The sequence below is a fragment of the Schistocerca serialis genome, chromosome 4 (assembly GCF_023864345.2).
Source record: "Schistocerca serialis cubense isolate TAMUIC-IGC-003099 chromosome 4, iqSchSeri2.2, whole genome shotgun sequence".
Lineage (NCBI taxonomy): Eukaryota > Metazoa > Arthropoda > Insecta > Orthoptera > Acrididae > Schistocerca > Schistocerca serialis.
In genome coordinates, this window is record NC_064641.1 from 688,183,867 (window position 1) to 688,203,371 (window position 19,505).

At 42.4% G+C, this 19,505-nt stretch overlaps 1 protein-coding gene across 2 annotated transcripts in view; it reads right to left on the reverse strand.

The window, feature by feature from the left end:
• Positions 1–19,505, reverse strand: part of LOC126474178 (mpv17-like protein) — a 160,862-nt gene that overhangs the window by 41,341 nt on the left and 100,016 nt on the right. The gene's annotated exons all lie outside the window — the stretch shown is intronic.

Sequence of the window (19,505 nt, forward strand, 5' to 3'; positions counted from 1 at the left end):
TTTGAAAGTCTATGAAGGAAGGGCAGCCCATTGTTCCTTGTGAACAGAAACCAGGGAAGATTGTGATGTAGAACTCTGGGGTCTTGCGCGATCTTCTAACTCATCCCATAGATTTCCTACACCTGCATCTACATCTACATACATCCTGCCCAAAACATCATGTGGTGCGTGGCGGAGGCTAGCCTGAACCATTACTAGTCAAATCCTTTCCTGTTTCATTTGCAGATACAGCGACGGAAAAACGACCATCTACATGCCTCCGTGCGAGCCCCTAATCTGCCTAACCTTCGTGGTCCTTAGGCGAAATGTACGCTGGCTGCTATAGAACCGTTCTGCAGTCAGCCTCAAATGCGGTTTTTTAAATTTCCTCAACAGTGTTCCTCGAAAAGAACGTCGCCTACACTCCAGTGATTCCCATTTGAGTTACCAAAGCATCTCCGTAATACTTCCGGGTTGCTCGAACCTACCGGTAACAAATTTAGCAGTTCGCCTCTCAATTCCATCGATGCCTTCCTTTAATCCGACCTGGTGCGGATCCCAAGCACTCGAATACTACTCAACAATGTTTCGCACTAGCGTCTTACATGCGGTCTTCTTTACGAATGAACCACACCTTCCAAAAAGCCTCCCAATAAACCGAACTCGACCATTCGCCTTCCCTACTGCAATCCTTTTATGCTCATTCCACTTCATGTCGCTTTGCAACATTACGCCTAGTTACTTAATCGACGTGATTGTGTCAAGCAGCACATTAATCATGCCGTACTGTAACATTATCGGTTTATGATAACGTTGGAAGCTGAAAAAGTTGGTTAAAATTCGTGCTACGGCCGGGCCTCGAACCCAGACCTTCGTGCTTACTAGGCAGATATGATGACCATTACACCACTTCAGCATTATGGTCAACATCGCTGCACGAACTACCCAAGTCAAATACCCTCCCACACACCAATCCACATCTCCCCTTATATTGTCACTGTTACCAGGGCTCTCCGATACTGGAATAGCACCCCAGCATTGGACGCATTGAGGAAGTGCTCTACTAAATGTGATCGTATAGATCTTAAATTAATTTTTCCCTGAGACATTAAAATCTTTAATGTATCTACGATAACGCAGAAAGCTGAAGAAGTGAATTAAAATTTGCGCTGCGGACTGTACTCAAATCAGGGTCTTCTTGCTTACTACAGGGCTATTACAAATGATTGAAACGATTTCATAAATTCACTGTAGCTCCATTCATTGACATATGGTCACGACACACTACAGATACGTAGAAAAACTCATAGGGTTTTGTTCAGCTGAAGCCACACTTCAGGTTTCTGCCCCCAGAGTGCTCGAGTGCGCAGTGAGAAAATGGCGACAGGAGCCGAGAAAGCGTATGTCGTGCTTGAAATGCACTCACATCAGTCAGTCATAACAGTGCAACGACACTTCAGGACCAAGTTCAACAAAGATCCACCAACTGCTAACTCCATTCGGCGATGGTATGCGCAGTTTAAAGCTTCTGGATGCCTCTGTAAGGGGAAATCAACGGGTCGGCCTGCAGTGAGCGAAGAAACGGTTGAACGCGTGCGGGCAAGTTTCACGCGTAGCCCGCGGAAGTCGACGAATAAAGCAAGCAGGGAGCTAAACGTACCACAGCCGACGGTTTGGAAAATCTTACGGAAAAGACTAAAGCAGAAGCCTTACCGTTTACAATTGCTACAAGCCCTGACGCCCGATGACAAAGTCAAACGCTTTGAATTTTCGGCGCGGTTGCAACAGCTCATGGAAGAGGATGCGTTCAGTGCGAAACTTGTTTTCAGTGATGAAGCAACATTTTTTCATAATGGTGAAGTGAACAGACACAATGTGCGAATCTGGGCGGTAGAGAATCCTCACGCATTCGTGCAGCAAATTCGCAATTCACCAAAAGTTAACGTGTTTTGTGCAATCTCACGGTTTAAAGTTTACGGTCCCTTTTTCTTCTGCGAAAGAAACATTACAGGACACGTGTATCTGGACATGCTGGAAAATTGGCTCATGCCACAACTGGAGACTAACAGCGCCGACTTCATCTTTCAACAGGATGGTGCTCCACCGCACTTCCATCATGATGTTCGGCATTTCTTAAACAGGAGATTGGAAAACCGATGGATCAGTCGTGGTGGAGATCATGATCAGCAATTCATGTCATGGCCTCCACGCTCTCCCGACTTAACCCCATGCGATTTCTTTCTGTGGGGTTATGTGAAAGATTCAGTGTTTAAACCTCCTCTACCAAGAAACGTGCCAGAACTGCGAGCTCGCATCAACGACGCTTTCGAACTCATTGATGAGGACATGCTGCGCCGAGTGTGGGAGGAACTTGATTATCGGCTTGATGTCTGCTGAATCACTAAAGGGGCACATATCGAACATTTGTGAATGCCTAAAAAAACTTTTTGAGTTTTTGCATGTGTGTGTAAAGCATTGTGAAAATATCTCAAATAATAAAGTTATTGTAGAGCTGTGAAATCGCTTCAATCATTTGTAATAACCCTGTAGACAGCCCTTCCCCATTACGTCCAATGCTGGGGTGCTATTCCAATATGGGAGAGCCCTGTTAATAATTGCAATATAAGGGAAAATGTGAAATGGAGTTGGGTTGGGGAGGGTATTTGACTTGGGTAGTTCGTGCAGCAATGTTGACCATAATGCTGTGATGGTGTAATAGCATATCTGCCTAATGATCACCGGCACGGTAGCTCAGCGTGTTCGGTCAGAGGGCTGCTCGCCGTCTGTAATAAAAAACTGAGTGAAGGAATCAACTTGAACGGATGTCTCGTGACGTCCGCCCAGACCAAACCAACGAACAATACCGAGAAAAAGAAAAACAAAGTAAACTAAAAGGCCCGCGTTCGAGTCCCAGCTGCAGCACGAATTTTAATTCACTTCTTCAGCTTCCAACATTATCGTAGATAAATTAGAGACTTAAATGTCTCAGGGAAAATTTAATTTAGGATTATCGGATTATTTTTCTCACTCATCTGCATTAACTTGCATTTTTTTTTTTTTTTTTTTTTACATTTAGAGATAGCTCTCATTCGTCTAGAAATTTTGTCTAAATAACCTTGCATCCTCCTACACCTTCCCATACACTAACATACCACCAGCACACAGCTGCAGTTGCTGCCCACTCTGTCCGTTAGGTCATTAATGCATGTAGGAAATAACAGCACTCCCACCACAGATCCCTGTGGCATTGCTGACGATAACCTTGTCTCTGATGAAAATTCGCCGTCGAGGTTCTGTTAGTTAAAGTCTTTGAACCTCTCACATACCTGGGAACCTATTCCTTATGTTTGTACCTTCGTTAATAGTCTTCAGTGTGGCACCCTGTCAAATGCTTTACGAGAATCTAGGAATTTTAAATCCACCTGTTACCCTTCATCCATGTTCGCAGTATATCACACGAGAAAAGGGCAAGCTGAGTTTCGCACGATCAGTCCTTTCTAAAACTGTGCTGATTTGTGAACAGAAGCTTTTCCCTCTCGAAGAAATTTATTATACTCGAACTGAGAATATTTTCAAGCATTGTGCAGCAAACCGGTATTGATCTGCAATTTTACGGGCCCGTTCATTTGCCCTTCTTACAAATAAGAGTCACTTCCGCTTATTTCCAGTCGCTTCGACTTTGTGCTGGGCGAGATTTGCGACAAATGCAAGCTAAGTAAGGGGTCAATGCTGTAGAGTATTCTTTGTAAAGCAGAAATGGAATTCCGTCAGGACCCCGCCACCTATTTGCTCTTAACCCTATCTAACGTAATACTGGACGTGGCGTGTAATATCGCTCTGATCGTGTCTGCCAACGCGGGTAGCGTGCACACGACATGCTGTCAGAAGTTCGTCGCGTCACGTCACGTCACGTCTCGTCACGTCACGTCATTTCACGAAACAGGTGCTGCGTTCATGATGTCGACTCTTGACTGAGCAGGTATCCGAGTCCGATGTGGGGCTAGTTGGCTGCTGAGGCAGGAGTTCCAAGGACCCATCACGTCTGTTTGTATTTTTGTGTGTTATCATTTTTTTCTGTATTTTATCGTGTTAAAGTACAGTGTTGATAGTGTCGTACGACTGATATTTGTATTTGTACTATAAATGTAATTTATAATTTCATTAATTTTAGCGACATTGTGTACTGATTTGAACTCCCGTTATTACAAACATTTTATACCTTCTATCACTTTTGCACCTTCGCCTCTTTAGTCCATGTCGTTAAAAGAATTTTTTTCTTTTATACCAGATCTCTCCTCTTCAATACGCTTAGGTCATCGTCTTGAAGTCTGCTTGGCTGTACCGGTAAAAGTGCAGTTACCATGTTCATAGCTCTTCCATTGTGTGGTGTTGTAACGGTTAGCGTGGCCATGGATGGGAAGCAAACACGTCGTATCATAAATGGAATGTGGATAGCCAGTCACAACGCTCGTTTGTAATTTCCTATGCATCGTGAATGACATGAACTGTTTGTGGCTGGTCCCGGCGGAGGTTCGAGTACTCCCTCGGGCATGGGTGTGTGTGTTTGTCCTTAGGATAATTTAGGTTAAGTAGTGTGTAAGCTTAGGGACTGATGACCTTAGCAGTTAAGTCCCATAAGATTTGACACACATTTGAACATTTTTTTGTTGTTGACATGAACTGTTGTTTTGTGCTAGTAGCTAGACGATTACAGTTCTAGACTATCTGAACACTTCAAACGCTACCTTCCATTACGTGAGTTACTGTGATGTGCAGGTAACCGTGGCTGAGACTGGGTGAGACAAAGTGCGATTTTATCTCGGATTGATTTTTATGCCTGTTCTCGCATTTTCTCCTCTTTAAACACATTCATTTCTACTTTTTTCGTAAGGGCTTTTATAACCTAGTCGTATAGCGCCCCTAACTCACCCGAAAACGCACACACACACACACACACACACACACATATATATATATATATATATATATATATATATATATATATATATATATATGACTAACGTACACGTTGATCTACGCTACACATAAATCTGTTAAGATAATCATTTTCTGGTATTCACGTACGTTGGCTTCATCAACTCAGAATTAAATTTCATCCTAACACAGATCAACAAAGCTACAAACAATCTCTGACCACAACCAAGAAAAGTCAGCACGTAAGGGTGTGGGAGCCTCAAATGGTTCAAATGGCTCTGAGCACTATGGGACTTAACATCTGTGGTCATCAGTCCCCTAGAGCTTAGAACTACTTAAACCTAACTAACCTAAGGACATCACACACATCTATGCCCGAGGCAGGATTCGAATCTGCGACCGTAGCGGTCACGGAGTTCCAGACTGAAGCGCCTAGAACCGCACGGCCACACCGGCCGGCGGTGTGGGAGGAGGCACGTGTGAGAGTGGAACTCAATACCGCATTCCAGCTGATAATTACTTCAAATATGATTTCTGTGGGTTTCACTCACCAATTCAAGCTGTGAAATTACGTGCCAACCTAACCACAGACACGGAATTCGCATCATATTAGGGAAAAAAAAATGATTGTGACCCGACACAGTGGATCCGCCATCACAGCAGAGAGAATGGCGGCTGGAAACACATTTGCGTCGCTCAAGGCGGAGGGACAATGTGGAGACTGGCCGTCTGGCCTCGTCTATTCATCCTGTGAGTGGACAGGTGGCTGCCCCTTCAGCAGCGTCTGACCTGGCATACAGAGAAAGGGATTTACTAGTTGCTGGGAACTCCAACGTTAGGTGTGTTATGGAGCCCTTGAAGCAGATAGCCTCCAGGGATGGAAAGAAAGCCAATGTGCACTCGATGTGTCTACCGGGGGGCCTCATCGGAGGTGTGAAGGTGGCCTTGCCTGCAGCTATCAAGCGTGCGGGTTCCGTCGTCTGCAAGTTGAGGCTCACATCGGCAGCAATGACTGCTGTCGCGTGGGTTCTGAGGCAAACCTCAGTTCATACAGACGGCTTACAACTCTGGTGTGGGCTACTGGCCTCACGCGTGGGCTGCAAGCAGAGCTCGCAGTTGCATTATTGTTCTGAGAGTTGATCAGGGTCCTTTGGTTTGGAGCCGAGTGGAGGGTCTCGAACAAATGTTTCATTGTCTTTGTGAAGGTCTTGGATGCAGATTTCCAGACCTGCGTTATTGGTCGGGGATTTGGGAAACTCCCCATGATAGGTCAGGATGCACTACACAAAGGAAGCAGTCCTTGTGGACTGCACATGAGGCTATTTTAGACTAGGCATTAGTTTAAGGTATTCTGATGAACATTCGCCTGTCAGTACGCAGCAAGGAAAGTCAGAGCGCGTTTAGAGTAAAGACACATCGACTGTCAAAATTTTATTACTAAGTATTCGTGACAAAGTTGGCGAATTTACTGGCCTACTAAGTATTACTAAGTATTCGTGACAAAGTTGGCGAATTTACTGGCCTCCTCTTACACGCAGATTATTCTTTGGATTGAGAGCTGGTTGAAATCCGAAGTGGATCGCTCTGAGATATCTAGGGAGTCATGGAAAGTATATCGGAAAGACGGAGGCCTTAGGAGGGGGAGTGATCATTTCAATTGACAAAAATATTTTCTATATTGAGGTGGGATGAGCGTGACAGTGCAGTTATAGGGTCGCATGTAACAGGTCTACGTGAAACCAAGTCAATTGTTCGATGTTTTTACCGGCCACCCGACTCTGCTGTGACAGTTCTAGAATCATTCAAGGAAAGTCTATGGCCAGTCGTGCATAAATATCCATAACATACATTAATAGTTGAAGGCGAATTTAACCTATCGAGTATAGTCTGGTATCTCTATGGATTCACTGCAGGGAGTGCAGACAGATGATCATGCGAAGTACTTTTGAATACGTTTTCTGAAAACTGTTTTGAGCAGCTAGTTCGGCAGCCACAGGTAATGGAAGTATCTTAGACCTTGTAGCTACAAATAGTCCATACTTTACTGACAACGTCAGTGTGGAAACGGAGATTAGCGATCATGATGTCATTATAGCAATCCTGTTAGAAAGAGCAGATAAGCAGTTGTTAGCATCTCACTTAGACAGTGAACTGATATCGCTGAGTTACAGTAAGATGAACGTAGAAGAATTCTGGACAAAGTTCAAGCAGATTGTAAATAGTGATCTGGGGACTTTATACCTAGTCAGTGGATTAAGGACGGAAAAGACTCATCATGGTTTAATAATGAGATTTGGAAAATGCCGAGGAAGCATAGGCTGTTGCACTCTCGGTTCAAAAGAGAACGCGGAAATGACGACTAGCAAACGTTAGTAGAGATTCGTGAGTCTCTGAAAAGAACTGTGCGCGAAGCATACAACTACTACCACAGTCATTCTTTAGCAAAAGATTTAGCAGAGAACCCGAGAAAATTCTGTTCCTATGTAAAATTCCTAGCCCGCAGCTCGTGATCGTGCGGTAGCGTTCTCGCTTCCCGCTCCCGGGTTCCCGGGTTCGATTCCCGGCGGGGTCAGGGATTTTCTCTGCCTCGTGATGACTGGGTGCTGTGTGATGTCCTTAGGTTAGTTAGGTTTAAGTAGTTCTAAGTTCTAGGGGACTGATGAGCATAGATGTTAAGTCCCATAGTGCTCAGAGCCATTTTTTGTAAAATTCCTAAGTTGGTCTAAGGCTTCCAAACAGTCACTTGTTGACCATTCTGGTGTGACAGTTGAAGACAGCAAAACGTAATACGAAGTTTTAATTTTCACATTTAAGAAATCGTTTATATGGGAAATCCGTACAAACATACCGTCATTTGACCATCGAACAGACGCCCGTATGGACGAGGCACTAACAAGCATCCCTGGCGTAAAGAAACAACTGAAGGAGTCGAAAACAAATAAGTTACTAAGTCTCCAAATCCCGATAGAATCGCAGTTTGGTTTTTCAAAGCGCACTCTGCGGCACTGGGCCCTTACTCAGCTTGCATTTACGCGAAGTCCCAAGTGCCTAGAAAGAGGTGCAGGTGAGTCCTGTGTGTAAGAAAGGCAAAAGAACGGAACTGCAAAATTACAGAACAATACCCTTAACATCGGGTTGCTGCAGAATCCATGAACAAATTCTCAGTTCGAATATAATAAATTTTCTTGAGATCCAGAATCTTGTGTCCACGAATCAGCATGATTTTAGAAAGCATGGCTCTTGCGAAACTCAGGTTGTCCTTTTCTCACGTGATATGCTGAGAACTAAGGATGAAGGACAACAGCAGATTCTAGATTTCCGGGAAACAATTGCCACGGTGCCCCATTGCACGCTGTTAAAGAAGGTACGAGCGTATAGAATATGTTAACAGGTACTTGAGTGGGTCGAAGACTTCTTACGTTATAGAACTCAGTACGATGTCCTCGATTGTGAGTGTTCATGAGAGACAAGGGTATCGTCAGAAGTGTCCCAGGGTAGTGTGATAAGATCGCTTTTATTCTCTATATACAAAAATGATTTGGCGGGCAGTGTGGATAGTAATCCACGGTTGTTTACGGATAATGCTGTGGTATAGTAGGGCGTCGAAGTTGAGTGACAGTAGGCGGCGCCGGTCGGAGTGGCTGAGCGGTTCTAGGCGCTTCAGTCTGGAACCGCGCGACCGCTACGGACGCAGGTTCGAATCCTGCCTCGGGCATGGATTGTGTAATGTCCTTAGATTTGTTAAGTTTTAGTAGTTCTAAGTTCTAGGGGACTGATGACCTCAGAAGTTAAGTCCCATAGTTCTCAGAGCCATTTGAACCGTTTGAACCATTTGAACCGTTGGAGGATACAAGATGACTTGGCAAAATTTGTAGTTGGTATGCAGCTAGGCAATGGCAGCTAGCTCTAAATGTAGAAAATGCCGATGAATAGGTAAACAAACCCGTAATGTTGGGTCACAGAGTTACTAGTGTCCTGCTCGACACACTCGTGCCGTTTAAATACCTGAGCGTAACGCTGCAAAACGATACGGAGTAGAACGAGCGTATGGGGACTGTGGTAGGAGAGGCGAATGCTCGGCTTCGGTTTTTGGGGGAATTCTAGGAAAGTATGGTTCATCTGTAAAGAAGAGGTCATATAGGACGTTAGTGCTACCTATTTCTGAGTATTGTTCGAGTTGAAACGTCCCCTTAGAAAAATTATACATGGCTGTGTTCAAACTGACAACAAGACTGGAAAATTCAGATTGTTCGAAATGTTTCATCACTATGATGCTATGTTTTACTCGGTCTTGTGTAGCTTGAGACCAATATGCTGAGAGGAAGGCATGGTAAAATTCTCCTTCACTGTGACAATCGTGAATGACCGATCGCATTCTTACAGCTGGTTCATTCTCTAAATAGCCACACATAAATTCTAATCTGTGCTCTAATGACCAGTTGGGAGGAAAACAATGACAGAATTGATGGAGCCACGCTTGTGGATGAATGTCGTTGCCAGAATTCTTAAATGTTTTAAATTTACGTGTAGTAATGAACAGCTTATAGTCAAAATCATCATGTCAGCGAGTCGCATATCGGTCATTGTTACGTCGTTTCGGCGGTTCCATTTCAAAATTCGGTGCACCTTGCCAATATCTTTCATAATTTCCGAAATGTCCTGTGTTATTATTTTGTGGTTGCTCCGTATTTCTATATCCCTCTTCCCGTACTGGAGCGCGAGTGTCCTCTGAAATATGTAATTCTTGTATTACTTGTGCCAACCGATCTTGTACTTCCCGGATTTCTCTTTTGTACTATGTATTGATTTGATTTTGATTTTGTTTGAATTTTCTAATTTGTTCATACTCTACAGTATCAGTGAAAGCTACAGGTCTTGTGTCGTTCAGATCATCATCAACCTTTGTAGATAAGTTAGTGAACTGATCTGAAAGCTCGGCTACTTTATCCGATATTGAAATTATTTCCTCTGTGTGTTTTTCTGAACCAAGTTTCAGAGTGTCCATTTGTGTTGAAATCGTATCTACTGTGTCCTTTAAGTTTTCCTGAGTTTTTGCAAGTTGCGTAACCGAATCGGTAGATGCAACTGAGTCAATTTTAGCTTGCAAGGTGTCGTGATTTTCATGAACAATAGTTTGCAGTTCTTTTATGGCTGCTTCGTGATTCTGTAATGCATTTTCATGACGCGAAAAAATAGGTTGGAAATGCTCACAAATTTGTGTTTTTACGTCATTACAGACTTTTGACATTTCGATTCAATGTTATGTAACTCAGTAGTTAAATCTTCACGTGTTTGTTCAAGTGTGGTGTCTAACTTCCGAAGATTTTGTTCCATTGTGTCTAACTTTTGAAGCTTTTGCTGTGTTTGTCCCATTTGTTGTATTAATTGTAATAACAATGCACTGGTGTCTGAAACATGTTCCTCAGTGCTATTCGGCAATGCATTTGAACCGGCAATATTTGCAATTTGAAAAGCAGAAAATGTGTCTTGACTCATTTGAGAAAACGGCGAGGACGCAAAACCTGAATCTACAGTATTTGCAAGATTGTGTCCTGTCATTTCGGATTCCTGAGGCATGCTGCTGCCGACCGATCGATCGATAATGCTTCCCTGTTCACTAATTGTTACACTGCCTACACCATTATTTGCAGCCCGCTCCATATCCCTATGCACAATTACCAAATTACTACTCTGAACATTAGTTAATTCATTACTCGGCGGCGCTAACAAACTGCTTTCGTCTTCACTGTCATTTCTCAGTTTACTTTGGAGCCTAGTATTACGTTTATCACACGCCATTATTGTCACAATATTTCACACGACAACACAGAAAAACACAATTTGAAGAGCAAAACAAGAAAACACATTAACATAACATTGAAAATAATATCTCGTTAATTGCAAGCGCAGCTGCGAAACACTTGGTGCAAATCTACGTGCATGCCACATCCATTTTACTGTACAAGAATGAAAAACTACAACTACAAAGGAAATTCTCTTTACAATTACGCGCTAGCAATAAACAAAGGCTGCACTAATTGCACAAACTACATGAAAAAATCAGAAGATTCCAGTGAGGTATCCTCGGCTAAGGGTCGACATATGAAACGTCCCCTTAGAAAAATTATGCTTGACTGTGTTTAAACTGACACACAATATTTTTAGCGCAACCCACTCTGACTTTCAAAAATCACCTACAAAAAAATGGCCCTGACTAAGATTAACCTATAGCTTTCACAAATCACTTACCTCACCAAAAATCTTCGTTACTCGAACTACTGCAATACAGCGAGCGCCACTACCGCCAGCTAAATAAAAGATTCAAACTACTGAAGGCACTAACTACTGATATGCATAGTTAGCAAATGAAAGATTTTGATAGAGAACAAACAATGTATTTACCTTACTAGTGTTCAAAAGTCATAATATATATAGCAGTTCATGACATCCAGTCTCACAAATTTCAAAACTCCGCCATTTCTCTCCCCACATCCACCACTGCTGGTGGCTCACCTCCAACTGCGCAACGCTACGCGCTGTTCACATCCAGCTGCCCAACACTACAATGGCAGACAACAACGCAAACTAGCCACAGACTGCACACAGCACAGCCAGTGATTTTCATACAGAGGCTACATGGCGTTACCAATAAGAAAACCTAAACAGCAAACAGCCTACTTACAGAGTGTTTGGTATCCTCACCAGGTCGGATTGAAAGAAGACGTCGAAACAGTTTCGAGGTGGACTGTTAGTTTTGTTACCTCTACGTTCGAACAACATGCAGATGTTGCGGAGATGCTTCGGGAACTCAAATGGGATTCTCTGGAGGGAAAGTGACGTTCTTTTGGAGTAACAGTATTGGGAAAATTTAGAGAACCGGCATTCGAAGCTGACTACAGGACGCTTCTGTTGCGTCCAACATACATTGCGCATAAGGACCACGATGATAAATTAGGGCTCATACGGAGGCATATAGACGATCTTTTTCCCTCGTTTTGTCTGCAAGCGGACGGGAAAGGAAATGACTAGTAGCGATTCAGTGCAGCCTTGCCGTGTGCCGCAAGGTGGATCGTGGAGTATCGATGCAAATGTAGATGTAGATCAACACGTAGAATACGGTGTTCTTTACTGACAAAGGCAATAAACACGAATTTAGTTCGCGAGTTTTTGTCCTAGCCGCCACATATCCCTGACGTGTGTGACAAAGGCTACCACGAGCCATAGAGCCTGAATGAATGGATTTAAAATCGTTGCACGCTAAACTGAGTGGTCATCAACGCCCCTTCTCAAGATCGTGGTACTGGTGTATAAGTAGTTACTCTTGTAAAAACTAAAAGGTTACAGAGGCTATTTTTATTCTTTTTATTGATGCTATAACTGTGTTTTCAGCACCTGTAAGCGCTTGAAAATGACTGCAATTGCAACAGTGAATATAAATATACAGTGAGTGGCGAATATGACGCTATTGAGAAAATTTTACGGGACTGTGAGCCCACACGGAATACAATTGGGTTAAATATACCAAGCGAGGCATGTGATGCATACTGAAATACCAGAGAACCAAAATTAAGTGAGATAAAAAGATTACTACAATTACTCTCCATATCTAAATCAAATGCAATCAATTCGTTTCATCCGCCGACAGAAATCATTGGATTCAGTGAGACTCTCTGGCTGCTCTATATTACCACCCCATTAGCTGCGACCAACGGTCAGTAACACCACGCAATGGAACAGTTACGGACAACGTAATTTAGCTATAGCTGGTTGCACCTTTCCAAGATTTAAAGTCCTCGTTTTAGGAAACCAACCTGTAGCTAAATAAATCACTTTATTGGCGTCCATCTTATGGCTAAATTTTCTTTTTGGAGTTCATTCCCGCAGTCGTTATAAAGGTCATCTTCAGGATAAGTAAGCTTCTCCCAAGAGAGAAAAGAGTACATGCTCCGAGGTATGCGCTATACCGAAGTTTCCTTCTCCTACTAACTATGATGAGGTCCTCACCGTTGCCCTAGCATCGGGCCATTGCAACTTGCTCCCAGCCAAATCATTTCGTTCAAGATTTTACCAGGAATATAATCCGAAGATGTCTATTGATAAGGCTACAGTAAAGGCATTTATAGGGCTCTGATATATAAGGTCAGTAGTCCTAATTTATGAAAAGATAACAAAAATTTTTAACTATCTTTAGAAGATCAAGCTGTACAAAAAAATTGGTACTTATAAATCTATGGCAGATTCCGAAATTTTCTATGGCTGTGAGATCTAGACATTTACCAAACGAGACAGAAATAAGATTCTCGCATCTCAACTGAAATTTATAAGAGCTATCAAAGATTGTAAAAAAAAAATTAGATGAAATACACTACTGCCCATTAAAATTGCTACACCACGAAGATGACGTGCTACAGACGCGAAATTTAACCGACAGGAAGAAGATGCTGTGATATGCAAATGATTAGCTTTTCAGAGCATTCACACAAGTTTGGCGCCGGTGACGACACCTACAACATGCTGACATGAGGAAAGTTTCAAACCGATTTCTCATACACAAACAGCAGTTGACCGGCGTTGCCTGCTGAAACGCTGTTGTGATGCCTCGTGTAAGCAGGAGAAATGCCTACCATCACGTTTTCGACTTTGATAAAGATCGGATTGTAGCCTATCGCGATTACGGTTTATCGTATCGCGACATTGCTGTTCGCGTTGGTCGAGATCCAATGACAGCAGAATATGGAATCGGTGGGTTCAGAAGGGTAACACGGAACGCCGTGCTGGATCCCAACAGCCTCGTTATCACTAGCAGTCTAGATGACAGGCATCTTATCCGCACGGCTGAAACGGATCGTGCAGCCACGTGTCGATCCCTGAGTCAACAGATGGGGACGGTTGCAAGACAACAACCATGTGCACGAACAGTTCGGCGACGTTTGCAGCAGGATGGACTATCAGCTCAGAGACCGTGGCTGCGGTTACCCTTGACGCTGCATCAGAGACAGGAGCCCCTGCGATGGTGTACTCAACGTCGAACCTGGGTGCACGAATGGCAAAACGTCATTTTTTCGGATGAATCCAGGCTCTGTTTACTTCACTTACCTATGCCTCCGTTTGACTCATTGTATACTAGATGGCGTTGTGTTGCCATGGAGACTTGTATACATCCAACATTCGTCTGCCTTCAATGTGTCCATTGTAGATCACTGTCTGGTAAGGCCATACTTTCTCCTGGCACATCTTACAGTTACTGCTCATAAGGACTTTGTTCAGAATACAAGGCTTACTAGAAGATGTGACTCTGCAAATATCAAGAAACTTTTAGTTTAAGCACGTTGGAGGTTGGAGCTCCAGCACATTGCAGTCTCATTGTTCGAGGCGCACTGGCTGGTATGACAAACGGATAGGTAGAGTAGGACCAGTTCCATGGACTGCACGTTCGCCGGACCTTAAACTGCTGGTGTATGCAGCAGATCACCCGATGCAGAAACTCGTCATCGACATGTCACGGAAGCCTGTGAAGCCTTAGAAACTATCAGGAAGTATCTGAAAGAGTGCGACAGTCTATAATTCGACGAGTGCATGCGTGTTTAGAAGCAAGAGGAGACCATTCCGAGGATTTATTACGTTTATATAATGATGAGCTCCAATCACCAAAGTTGTAAACTTTCGTTAGTAACTCGAATACGAGGAATTTTTAGACATACGTGTATGTGAACTTTTTTGATGTTGTGGTGCAAGGAATCTGTCTTCAAAGTTTGTAAGAGCTTCTTTGAAACATTCTATATAGCTTCTCCTTGTAACTGCAGTTTAAGTTTGGATTATAATTTCATTAGAAATTCATTAGCATTTTTTTTTAAGTGTAGTGCTGTGATTTCAATTTCATTAGCTTGAGGGATATTTGTTAGGAACGAAGATATTATGCCCAGTTAAAAATGTTTATTTCAGAGCAGCAAATTAGGGCATATCATTAGGAAGGAACTGATCCCCTTCAGCATGGATAGGGGCTCGCAATGATGCAGACATTTTCCATTGCGACTGCTAAAAGACCAGATATCAGGGCGCGTTTCGAGTCGTGTCTGGATAGCTACGTCGCCAGAGCACTTGTCCACGAAAGGCAAAAGTCCCAGGTTGGAGTTCCGGTTTTAATCTGGCAGGAAGTTTCAGTGCAAATAATGTTTCAAATACTTGCTGCATGCTGAATATATACAATTGTATCTGAAGAACGTTCCTTAACAGTAACCAGAAGCACTTAAAAAAGTCACCTGTTGCCTGCAGTAGAGAGGTTCACCCGAATTCCTATCTTCTGTATGAATGAAGATAGAAACCGTTGGTGAATTTTAACCTCACAGAGGATGACAAAGTTTTAATTTTCAAACGTATCCCCTTAAAAAGGCCCATTAGTGATATTAAACGACCTACATGCCAATTGTACAAGCCAATGAGCGAATAAGCGAGCGAGCTAGCTGCACCAGGACGCCCCTATTGGCAACCACATGAACCGGCAACTTACATCCGTTGTTAGGGTACATTTTTAGACTTCGTTAAAAAATTAACGTTCACCCCGAGTTTTTATTTTCATCCTGTTGGAGATATTTTTTGTGAAGACGGATATATCACATACGTAAACATAGATTATGAGACACAGAATTTCCAATTTGCAGAAGTCAGTTATCGAACCTCTACATGTAGTTGGTCTATTAGGCACGAAAGTCGGTAGTAAGTGTAACTATTTCACAGTGTCCCATGATTTTATTCTTACTACACGTAAGTGTCCCATGTCATTAGGCAGCAATGAACCGCTCTTTCGTGACTAGAAAACAAGTCTCATTAATCATCCACCTTATTTACATTTATTGATCACAGACTGTTCCCAAGAATTGGAAATACACCTGAAAATTTCAGCACTCGACTCGTTTGGGAGGTCCATAAAGTGTGACGTACAAACTCAAGACAAATCCAAAATTAGACTGCCATCAGCCCATGGTGCGACTGAAAGCGCTTGCTGAGCAGTGCATATCGCGTCGAATGTGTTCTAGTTTGAGTAAATAAAGTGTCAAGTCTCATGTTCTTCATCATTAATTTGTGTTATTTTATCAAATAGAATATGACCGACAAAGCCAGTGACAGTAGAACAATACTAATATTTGTTTCTGCCAGTTACTATATGTATCTACTTTATCTTGTGGTCGGTATGGACATTATGTCTCTGTGGCTGTTTACATTACACATTTTTTGTTGTGAAGCTCAAGTAAAGCACGCAGGTGACGATTAGAAATTGAGGCTATAAATATTCTTACTGGCAGCAACAAATGTTTGATAGTAAAAACCATCTGAATTTGTCATTGCTTTTCTGGCCCATAAGAACCGCACTGTGCGACGTTATAATTATCTTTGACACACAGGTGACTTAATTTTACGTCCGATGTACTTGATTTGAATGAAAAGATGTATTACTTTTTTAATCCTCTAGAGATTACGATATAATTCTGTTGAATTCATAGCTGTTTTTGTTAATCCAAGATAGACTACAAGCACTCTATTTACTTTTTAAGCTGTCGTTGTGTGATTCCAGATCTCAAGTTTTACGAATTATGCCAGACATTACTAATAGACATTGAAAGTCAGGGAACTAGCAATTATTGCAGTGATGTAATACGTTTCATGGGGATAGCTGCAATGAAATAGTCCCTTCAAACTTGATCAAAGGCACTGCTCAAGTTATTTGTTGATACCATATTTAAAAAAAGAAGAAAACAGACTTTTGAAGCAACTGAAAATTTTAGTCGAAGCAGAACGTCAAAATACGTCGATCTGGATAACTAGTATCACCTAAAAGACAACGTTAATTTTTAATTAATTAAAATCAATTAAACGAAATAATTTGAAATACGTAATAACAAAATTCTTTCCGATTTTTATTGTGAAATGTTTTTCTCTGAGGAAAGTTAAATTCCATTATGATGCACTGATTCTTGCTTGAAACTGTTATTCGATTCAACTTAAAATTATGTAGAGGATATTTGTAGTTAAAAGACATACTGTAATTATGAGATATGGCTCGCAGATGCCTAAATAATCACAAAACGATTTCAAAAGAAGCTCCTTCAGGTGAATGGGAGCAATGACAGACAGTGACAGGCTATGGCTGACTTGAAGCAACAGAGGACGCTGACACCTGCTGTATGACGGAACTGTTTTTCCGTTTTAAATAATGTTATGGTGGTACCATCGGTGACAGTCATATGTAATTCAGACATATATTGTATTTCCCCTGGAGGTTAAGAGCAAACAAACACCCCATTAAGCTTTTCTTTGATATTAAAACCAGAATATAACTATTTCGGAAAAGCTGTGATAGGTGCATTTCGGAGTGGGGTAGACAGAAATTTGCTTATAAATCGATGAAGAATTTGAATAAAAATATAGAAGTGATAAGTAAGGCACAATGTCTGGACTACTATAAGAAGCACTGGGCAACAGGAGACGATGTAAATAAAAATCAGGACGAAAATGTTTTGCACGAAGAAGCGGAAATGATAATGTGATTTTGTATTCTTGCCACTTATTGTCGAGCATTCAACCTCCATTCCATAGTTACCAAATCTGCCGTTTTCTGATATCTAACACAGCGATTCCAGAAGTCGGAGATTCATGGGTCTCGAGAATCGTTGCTTCTTGTGACTTTTCATCAGGTTGTATACGGACGTGTTGACGTCAGTTTGACTAGCCAGCTTCTAGTAACCTGTTCCCGACGTTTCGTGGCGACAGTCTGCCTGTAACCTCCTCCCGTATTTCAGCTGTTGTCATCCCTTTGTTTATCAGAGCCATTCGAATAATCCTACCATCTCCTTGAAAAGACTTGTATCTGCTATTCTTACCACACTTTTGTCCTCTGTGACAACTCCTGCATGGTTAAGGTGCAGTAACAACACAGTCCTGGTAAACAATGTAGAACAGTTTTCGTAAGAAATACATAAACCCAAAAACTACTCCTTGAAGAAAACGTAAATCATAACAACTGTTTGTGGAGATTCGTAATACGCACAGAATTTCCACACATCTCAACTTGGGCTGACTGCCCCAATGAAGACTAAGTCTAGTTTGAGATTCACTTGACAGCGGAAGCATACAGCAAGCGGTAAGGTCGACAGCCAACACCAAACGTTTTTACCGTCCCCGCTGTAGAGGCCACAACCCTCTGATGGCAGTGACAGACACTGTCAGCTCCCTTATTCGGTTGTGGGTGGCACACAGCACGACGTCACAGATTGCGAAGTTTCGAATGAGATCCGAAGAACTGCAGATGCAGTCAGCGTCTGGCCTAGTGACTCGATGCAAGTCTCGTCGATGTGTCTCTGCGCTGGCCAAAATACCAAGACAGCATAGTGGTACAAGAGTAGCTCCGAGAAGCAAACATGTTCTTGGGGTCACCGACCTCCAATAGAGCTCGCGCAGCCGCCTGCTGGCCTAGGCAGTCTGATTTATCGTGCCTCTGTAGTTTGCAGATTTAGCCCCTTGCAGGTTAGGCCGCTTGCACAACTTTAATGTGAGAAGGGTTGCCGGGCTGTAGAAAATGGTTCAAATGGCTTTGAGCACTATGGGACTCAACTGCTGAGGTCATCAGTTCCCTAGAACTTAGAACTACTTAAACCTATTTAACCTAAGGGCATCACACACATCAACGCCCTAGGCAGGATTCGAAACTGCGACCGTAGCGGTCGCGCGGTTCCAGACTGTAGCGCCTAAAACCGCTCGGTCACTTCGGCCGGCACCGGGCTGTAGAACAAACGGCTCATACACAGCACAGCACTGAGTCCATCCCGTCATCACTCGTTTTTCACTCATCGTAATAAATCCAAATGGGTGACTTGTCGATATTATGCTCCTATGTCCCTCATGTCAATGACCCTACCTTAGTCAGACTCCAAAAGATGACAATAAACGGTAGGTGAATAAGCGGCAAGTGGACCTCCTCTGGTCATGCTGTATTGAATGTCCAACTGAAAATTTCTAGTAACGTTTGTCACACCTAAACGCTATCATGTACTAACATCATCCTTTACTAGCAAGGACTTTTTTTTCTTGGTACTGAAATAAATTCGTATAAGAATGATATTTGAGTCCAGATGTTTCACAAGCACGAAAAAAATGTAGCATTTTCTTTCTTATTTCTCATGTGATCTGTGGAGATGGTGTACACTGGGAAGTCCTTATGATGGTCTTTCACTATCGTTTCTCCTATTTTTATGTCTGTGGCTTCTATGTCACAGTGCAGCGACGTTTTAACCAATGATTTGGTGATCTAATTTATTCCACAACCATATCAAATGACTGAGTCATGCTAATTGCGAGTAACTTAACATACTACACAAATATTCTCGCATTTCCTTTTGAAAAAATAGGTTTATGTAAGCGGAGGTACATACTTTGACAATGACTTTTGTTCTACTCAGGTCTAATGATTGTTGATACGTAAGTAAGGGAGCCAGTACATTACTTTAACTGTTTGCCCTGCTATTTTTCTGATACATGTACCTTTTTCTGTTGCAGTTGTAGCACTTGAAAATGGCCTAAGGCCAAAATCTAGATTGTGG